We start from the raw sequence: 8,936 nt of genomic DNA on the forward strand, positions 1-8,936 counted from the left end.
GGTAACATAGCCTTGGCTCTGTTTTGAAAACAGCCTGGCAAACCAGGCTTTCTTGCAATGCTGTGTTTGTCCCTCTGCCTACCTCTCAAACTGATGAGAGCATGGAGTCCGAACCTTCTCAGTAAATCAACAAATGCAGAGGATTTTTGCAAGCACTTCAGGAACTCTGCAGACCAGTGAAGGTGCCTGCAGGGTAAATTTGCTCTGCGTTTTTTTTTTGGTCTGAAGTGCCTAATACCCATCTGCAGCAAAGACTCCCTAATCCTTTCCTGCACTGATGATGAAGGAATATGAAAAGCTACAATCTTGTGCAGTTGGGGAAAAAACCTCTAAGGTCCTCATGACCAGCATATATTCCTGCTTCCTAGGACATAGCAACCAGGTGATTCCAGATGAAGCAGGCTAAAACTGAAAACATGGTCTTCTCCAGAAGAATGGAGTAAGGGTATTAGTGGATACAAATATACACAGAACCTGCAAGAAGCTTTGTGCCTGGAAGACTCTTAAAGAGCTTCATATACCCAGACTCAGGTTAAAAGAGGTAAGTGAATTGCATTGGCTGCAGGAGAGAGCAGAAGCTTGTCATCTGAACCCAGGATTTTCTTTATAGTTATGAGTACCCACATATGTATTTAGCACATATTTCTTAAAGGACTTTCTTTTCTGGGTTGGATTATTTCTAATATATGGATATATTATATCATCATAAAAAGGAAGCAAGACTGAAAATGTCTTGGTGTGCAGGAGAAGCATAAATATAAGAATAAATATAAGGTTAAAAGAATGTGCAATAGTACTAGAGTGGGAACACAGATCAATAAGAAAATTACTAAATGGAATGTTATAAGCCCATTGCTGGTAGAGAAAACAGGGCCACACTGAATAATAAAAATAAAAAAGAACTACCAGCTGTCTGTGCCAATAATCATCTTCTTTGATGCTCAGTGAATGAGACAAAAGCCCTCTGGGGATAACAAACATACAGCATTTAATTATGTAATAGGATGTAACCTAGTAAAAGGAGAGTGGAAGGACTTAAAAATCACTGCAATAAATGCTCTCCCTGGCTGATATTTGACAGCCTTCTGTAGCCTTTGACACTGTACACCAGCCAGCCTGGCTGCTGGAAAGAACCACTACTAGGGCAAAGCTGGGATGGTCCTGGAGGGTGCAAGTGTGGCCAGAGGCTCCTCTGCTGGGTCCAGCACAAGGTCACTGTGAGCTGCCCGAGCACAAGGCACCTCTGAGTGTCACATCTGCCACAGTGTTTGCAAATAGAGTGTGAAGTCAAGAATAATGTCTGGCAGCACAAGTGAGAGCATGAGCATCTCTTTGTGATGTGACCTGGCAAAGCCTTATCATGTGCCAAAGACAAATTTCTGATGGATTCAAATCATATTAATGTTCATACAGTGAACTGGGATAACTCAGGACATATTTTGCACCACTGGTAAACTGCTGTGGGAAATGAACAACACTAACTTCTCTGAGAACAAGCTAGCAAGTCATGAAATAGCATGCAGCCTGTACAGGGACTTAAAGAGAATAGAAAATGGGCTTTAACCATGTTATCTGACAATCCAGTCCTCAGCTTCCTTAGCTGAAAGGCAGTCAAGTACATCAGCATTATTGTGTGTCCTATCAGAAAAAATCATCCCAGGCAAATGATCTGTTCAAGAATTTGAAAGTTTTTCTTAGCTACAGAGATGAGACCCATATCTGCCCACAATTATGAGCAGCTATTGCCAGACCATTCCACATCATTGGAGTCATCCACTTTGGAAAGTGGATACACCTTATTCTTTGAAAGATGGTACACATTCTTCACAAGGAAGTCTTAAGTATTTTGACTTCTGAGCTTTTACAAGAGGTGAAGCACATGGACTCAGGAAGTTTGGGAAAATTTGACTCCTAGTGGGCTCTGAGAAAAGACCTGGCTAGTACTAGGATAACTAGACAGGTTATGCTCATAGGGGAGCCAAAAAGCTTGACATCAGACATTAGAGCAGATAAGAGGAAGACTCTATGAACTCCTGGGCTGCAGCACACTTGAGTCTTTCTCAGGTTAGTTTAGACCTCCAGTTTGCTTATACCCCACTCACTGGCTCTCTGTAATGGTTTGTGGTGTCCACTCACCTCTCTGTTGATTCACCATGACCTGAGGAGAAGCAGCATTTCAGTTCCCCATTTCCAGTCTAACAGAAATTCCATGTTTCAAGCTTCATGTTTTCAACTTGTTTTATTGGCACATCCCATAATAACCCATTATCAGCAGGTGCTTAGGCAACAGATGGGGAGGAGCACAGCCAACAATCAGAAAGTTAGCAGGGGTGAATACACCACCAAAACACTTCCTAATAAGGGCAATTTTTGCTAAATACTTTTTCTTACCCAACCTGCTATGAAAATGGAGTGTCACCATGGAATAGTAAAAAATGGGAAGTTCCCACAAGGTTAACTCTCACATGGTCTTGTACAAAGAGCCCTTGCAGCATTTATCATGCTAGCAGGAATAATTTAGTATATGAATCAAAAAAAACACTACTGAGATTAATCTCCCTGCACTCCTCCTGCAAAGACACCATGGATTTTGGGGTCTTCTGCCCTTTACAAGTGTATGCAATAAAAATGAAACCAACCACACCAGTGATATTGCCACAATCTCTTCCTAGAATTCTATTTCTGTCCTTATAAAATTATAGTCTCCAAATAAGACCCACTCAGTGAATCTGCTTAATAACCTAAAGACTTTTCCCTAATGCTTCCATCTGCAAAATCTGGTACAGAGCTTCACCCAACAAGTTCAGTTGTAGTTCAGTGGGCACAGTCAGGTCTAAGGATTCTAAGCATATGGTCTCCCAAATGTAGATCCCAAAGGTTTTCATGAAGATGACATGCCTCATCTGCTTCTAATTCTGAAGAATTGGATTGCTTTCTGAGAATGTACCCAAAGAACTTCTGCCATAAAAAAAAATACTTTTTCTTGGTTTTTAATATAGTAAGCAAAGTAAAAACTAGCTATTATATGGGCAGTTGCAGTCATTAAAGACGTTTAAATTATTTTCTCTGCTTAATCACAACAGTAGGTTTACCTCATCTCTTGGTGTCCCAGACTTACAGCATCTCACTGACCTACCTAACCTTCAAAGCACAGAAGTGTCCTGCCACCCTTACCTACAAATAACCATAGGAAGCCCCCATTTTGAACTGAGCATTTTCATTTGTTAAGGTAAACACAGCAAAGACATCTTTTACAGACACCCCACAGGAAAACCAGCTCATTCCTGTTGGTCCATAAATCCCTGTATTAGCACAGGTTACAAGCAGAGGATGAATGACCAGACCAGGGGGCCAGGGGACATGCTTCCCATCTCTGGCTGCCATCCAGGTATCCTTCCATGACACATGGGTGAAGCCAGCAAGGATTAAGTACTCTCAGCAGGGCCAGGAAACTGAGAGTTTCCTCAGGCCTGGTCTCTGTAGCTGGCCTCCCCCTTCAGCACTGCTCTTTGATTCCCTCACAATTATTTCAGGCTTTGTTAACCAGACGTGGTCAATTTGACTTCCTCAGCAAAAAGCTTAAAAAACAAATAATCCAATTAATGGAAGAAGCAGAGTGTAAAAGTGTTTTGAAAGGGTTGGAAAAGCCAAGAGGAGCAGCTGGCACATGCCTGGTGGGACATTTCCCTCCAAACAAGGGCACACAGAAAACCCTTTATAGCACAGCAGGGACAGCAGTGTGGCTTCCTCTTTGTACCTTGCAGTCCTCAGCACTGTGACACATCACTGGGGCTCAAAACCAACACAACAGAGCCCTGTATGCCATGCAGACATGCAGACACACAGACCTGCAATTAAATTAACTCCAGAGGCAAATGCTAACAATTGTCAGTGCTGCCCACTTCCAGTCCTACGATGACATCTCAGCAAGGGCTTATGTAAAATTTCTCTCTAGTTCATCAACCCAGCCTTCAGTAGGCAGCAAAAAAGAAATGTCAGAAGTTATTTAAGAGTATATCTTTAGCCCTGAAATGAGTGCTTGTGCTTTAGCTGAGGTGGGAGAGGGGAGTGGGAAGAGGAAGATTGAGAAGTGTTCATGGTTATTCATATGGCAACCATGGAGAATATGTGTAGGGCTATTCATTTGAAATGTTGCCTTTGATAATGGCATTCAGCTGCAGAAATCTCTAAATATCACTTAGAGAGAGAGAACTCCTCTGCTTGCCTGGAAGAATGAAAATTCAGGGCTTTGGTTCAAATTTCTTGTACCACTTCTCCAATCCTCAGCCTCACTCTGTAAAATCTTGTGATAAAAAAGCTGTGTGACTACAACAAACCCCACTATGGACATCTTCTTTCAGGAAGAGCCACCACAAATATTAAACCTTGCAAATCTGTGATGAAATTACTCCCAGCCCCTAAACTCAGCATTGGTGTTTATGGCCATAGCACTTTCAGGACACAACCAGGCCTGGATGATTTGTTGTTGATGAACTGAGGAAAAAGCTGTTGGTCTTGTCCATTTGCTCCTGACACACCCAAGCAGCCAGGATCATGCCTGCAGCCTCCCTACAGCTTCTCCCCACAGTACTAAAGGAAGGAGAAATAGAGGGCATCAGAGAGGAAATATTCCCTCTCTCTTCATTTCCCTGCTTACATGTTTGTCTGTCCCTGGGAGCAGGGGAAGAAAAGGTCATCCCTTCATCCTAGAGATATGAGACAGAAATCATATTCCCTTGCAAACAACAGCAAAATGATTAATTGCAACTTGCAAAGACTTCATCCACATAGTCTTAAGATGAGGTGATAGAATTAATGTGAGAAAGGAGAACACCAAGGCCAAGTGCTTGGGTGCTGCAGGATAAGGTTAGTCTCTCGTATTGAAATTCTTGTGCACAAAACTGTTCCCAAACTTTTTGAAGTTTTGTAGATTAGAAACAATACCCACGCTGACAGCAGTAAATTAGACACCCTCCATCAACTGTTTATGGCATAGAACATGCACATACCACTCCACTCTCCCACTGATAGGGTGCCTGAGACAGTTTAGTCCAACCAGTTGATTTCCACTCTGCAAAACACCTGATGGTAGAAGTGAGGATGGTGCAAATGTCTTCTGAAATACCAGCCCAAGTACTAACATCTAATTCCTAACTTCCATCTTCTTCATACTAACTCATCCTGTAGATGTTCACATGTACTTTTCATACAGATGAAACACCAAAGACATTACAAAATGTTTTCAAAAACCTCTTCAAATAATAGAAAATAAAGAGAGAGAAAATAAATGAAATCTAACATTTGTACCAGTTTCCTACAGGTGCTGATAAGCTCTTTTTCACACTTTCTGAACACTTCTTGTTTGTATACCTTAATTTGCATGAACCACTGTTGTAGAAGAGCAGAGGGGATGATGGAAAAAACCACTGTGCAGATGTCTTTTGAATTCAATTTATCTCTTGTCTTTCATTTCTTCGATCCTTAGCAGACATCACCCTGATTTTGTGCCTCAACTCTGTGGCCTTCAGAAAGTTTAGCCTTGGAAATGTGAAACAAACTGAACAGGGAATTTACTCAGAAGTAGCTAAGCAGAGTTGTTTGGCAAAATGTATCACCTACAGTAACACTAATTCCTTTCCCCATTCCTGCCTGTGAAAAGAAACAAATGAAACAACAGACTTTAGAAAACCCCAATTACTTTCCACAAATTAACGGTATTTATTTGTTACATACAAATCAGGACTTGTTTCAATTTTCTTACTCATTCTTGTAGCTTGACTTTTTTCTAGATGATAAAATGTATTCACTCATTGGAGAAAAAAAAATTGAAAAGAATGCTGTAAAGCATTAATTTTCTGAAGACCAAAGAAATTTACTTTAGAGCAGCAGAATCTTTAAATGTAATTTCCAAAAAGATTAGTGTCTGCTTAGCTGGACTAGAATAGCTGGATGGAAACAATTATAGTTGCAGGTTCTTTACCGGCTTTCTCATGCACTGCCACAAAGGAGACAAAGTGAGCCTCTGATGGTCTCCTGTCAGGTAACTCCTGTAAGTAGTGACTCAGGGTATACATAGATAAGCTGTCCTAATCCCCAGCAGTGACTGCTGGATGGCAGAAACCCCATGAGGAGGACATGTGAAAGGGGAGCTCACCAAACACAGCAGAGCCTGTACACAGAACCACCACATCAGAGGCCTCAGCAGCCTCCATTTACAGCTCACCTGGGCTGGAAGCAGCAGCCTCCCTGCTCCAGCACACTGGAGCAAGCAGCCAAGGCAGTCAGGGAGCTGTAACAGAGGCCAGCATGTAATATTTCACATTGCTGCTGGCACAGCTTGGTTTCTTACCATATTATCTCACTCAGGGAAACACACCGTTTTAGGCATCTCTGCAGGCCTGAAACCTCCTTCTCCTATACTGGTGTGAATCAGGATTGTCTCCTCTGTGCCCCCTGCAAGTGCATTGCACAAACACAACATGCCAGATGTTTCTCTCTGATCATAAATGTCTTTCACTTTATGGTAAGGGACTTACAAAAACCAACTCTAGCACTGAACAGCTTAGGATAAACTTAGGATAAACTCTCAGACTTGGTTCTGTAAGCTCTGCACTTCTCACCATGCAGAGTTCAAAGCAGATTTGCGATGCTCTGCTTTGGTGAGCTGTCAGTGAAGACACAAAATAGTTGAACCAGGATCTGGACACACCAAGGTATGGCTGTGGCTGTAACTCACTAAAATTAACACAACAGAGGCCTCAGTCAGCCTTGACCTTACTTTTCCCTGGCCATCTGCCTGGGGCTCACAACCCCTACTGGGATGCAACAAAAACAACCATTAGATTTTGCAGACAGAAGCCCAAGCACTGATCCCAGCACACATCAGGGTGTTGCAGGGGTGAGAATGAAGCAGCAGGAAATCTTTCCCTTTTGCCTGGCCCTGAGCTGCTTGGTCCCCAGCACATGCATGTTCACAGCATGTGTCTTCAGCATCCTGAATGACAAGGTGGCCTTGTCATAACCCTTCTAGTAGTGGGTGACGTGCCTGGTGGATGAGGGGAGGGCTGTGGATGTGGTCCCTCCAGACTTCAATAAAGTGTTTGACAGTGTCTCCCACAGCGTCCCCCTAGAAAAACTGGCTGCTCGTGTCTTGGACAGGTGGACTCTTTGATGGCTAAAATACTGTCTGGATGGCCAGGCCCAGAGATTTGTGGTCAATGGAGTCAAATCCACTTGACAGTCAGTCACTGGTGGTGCTCCTCAGGCTCAGTTTTGGGGCCAGTCCCATTTAACATCTGCATTGATGATCTGGGCATGGGGATTGAGTGCACCTTCAGTAAATATCCAGATGACTCTAAGCTGGCTGGGAACGTTGATCTGCTTGAGGGTAGGAAGGCTTTGCAGAGACCTGGACAGACTTGATCAGTGGGCTGAGCACAACTGCAGGAGGTTCAGTGAGGTGAAGTGCCAGGTCTGCACTTTGGTCACAACAACCCCTGAGGCACGGCAGGCTGGGGGAAGAATGGCTTCAGGACTGCTCTGTAGAAAGGAACTTGGGGGTGCTGGTTGACATGAGCCATCATGTGCCCAGGTGGCCAAGAAGGCCAGTGGCATCCTGGCATGTTTCAAGAGCAGTGAGGCCAGCAGGATTGGGAAATTGGTCATTGCCCTGTACTCAGCATTGGTGAGGCTGCACTGCATTCAGTTCTGGGTTCCTTGCCTTATAAAGGACGTTGAGGTGCTGGAGATGTCCAGAAAAGAGAAAGAAGGCTTGTAAAGGGACTAGAAAATGTCTTATGAGGAACAGCTGAGAAAGCTGGGTTTTTTTGGCCTTGAGAAGGCTCAGGTGGGGTCTCATCACTCTCTACACCACCTGGAAGGAGACTGTAGTGAGCTGGGGGCCATTTTCTTCTACCATGCTTGCAGTGAGAGGACCAGAGGGAATGGCTCTAAACTGATACAGTGGACATCCAGGTTTGATATTAGAAACAAATATTTTCATTTTTAGGGTGGTAAGGCATTGGAATAGGTTGCCCAGGGAAGAGGTAGAGTCACCATGCCTGGAGGTGTTTTAGAGGCCTCGGTGGTGGTAGTTTAAGGATCACAGTGGTAGTGTCAGGTGGACAGCTGGACTTGCTGATCTTAAAGGTCTCTTTCAATATTGAATCTTCTCTGATTCTGTGATTCTATTAATGTCTGTGGGATCATGGGCATCCCTCATGCTTTTCTTTTTTTTTTTTCTCTTTTTTTTCTGAATTAAAAATAGCCAATTATCACAGAATCATAGAATAGTTTGGGTTAGAAGGGACATTTAAGGGTCATCTACTCTAACCCTCCTACAATAAGAAGGGAAATTTTTAGGTCAATCAGGTTGCTTAGAGCCCCATCCAGCCTTACCTTGAATGTTTCCAGGGATGGGGCATCCACCACCTCTCTGGGCGACGTGTTCTGATGTTTTACCGCCCTCATTTTCATTTTATTAAATTTCAATCAAGCTTTCCTCAGTTTAAAACCTCTACCCTCTGACCTATTGCAACAAGCCCTGCTAAAATGTCTGTCCCTGTCTTACTTGCAGTACTGAAAGTACTGAAAATACCTTCTCAGATTTGGTTCTGTAAGCTCTGCACTTCTCAGCTTTCTTTTCTATAAAAGCTGTTTGCCTTTTTTTTTTCTTCTGATTCTTTTAAAGAACATGCATGGGATTTAAGTTTCTCTCTCCCAAAACTATTTTTCACTTTCTTTCATTGTTAGCCCTTCTTTGAAAAGAGCATTGAAAACCTAAGGTAGAAAATGTCAATTATTGAAATACTTGGAAAGCATTTACAGTATTTTTCACAGTATAAAAAACTCTGAGGAGTTAGCAGAAAATGTAGACACTTTCCTCTTACAATTCTTTAGGAGATTTAATGCTGGCAATTATAAGAATGCAAATGATG

Source organism: Melozone crissalis, unplaced genomic scaffold (genome assembly GCF_028551555.1).
Source record: "Melozone crissalis strain CALT ecotype California unplaced genomic scaffold, PUWL_Pcris_2 ptg000027l_1, whole genome shotgun sequence".
Lineage (NCBI taxonomy): Eukaryota > Metazoa > Chordata > Aves > Passeriformes > Passerellidae > Melozone > Melozone crissalis.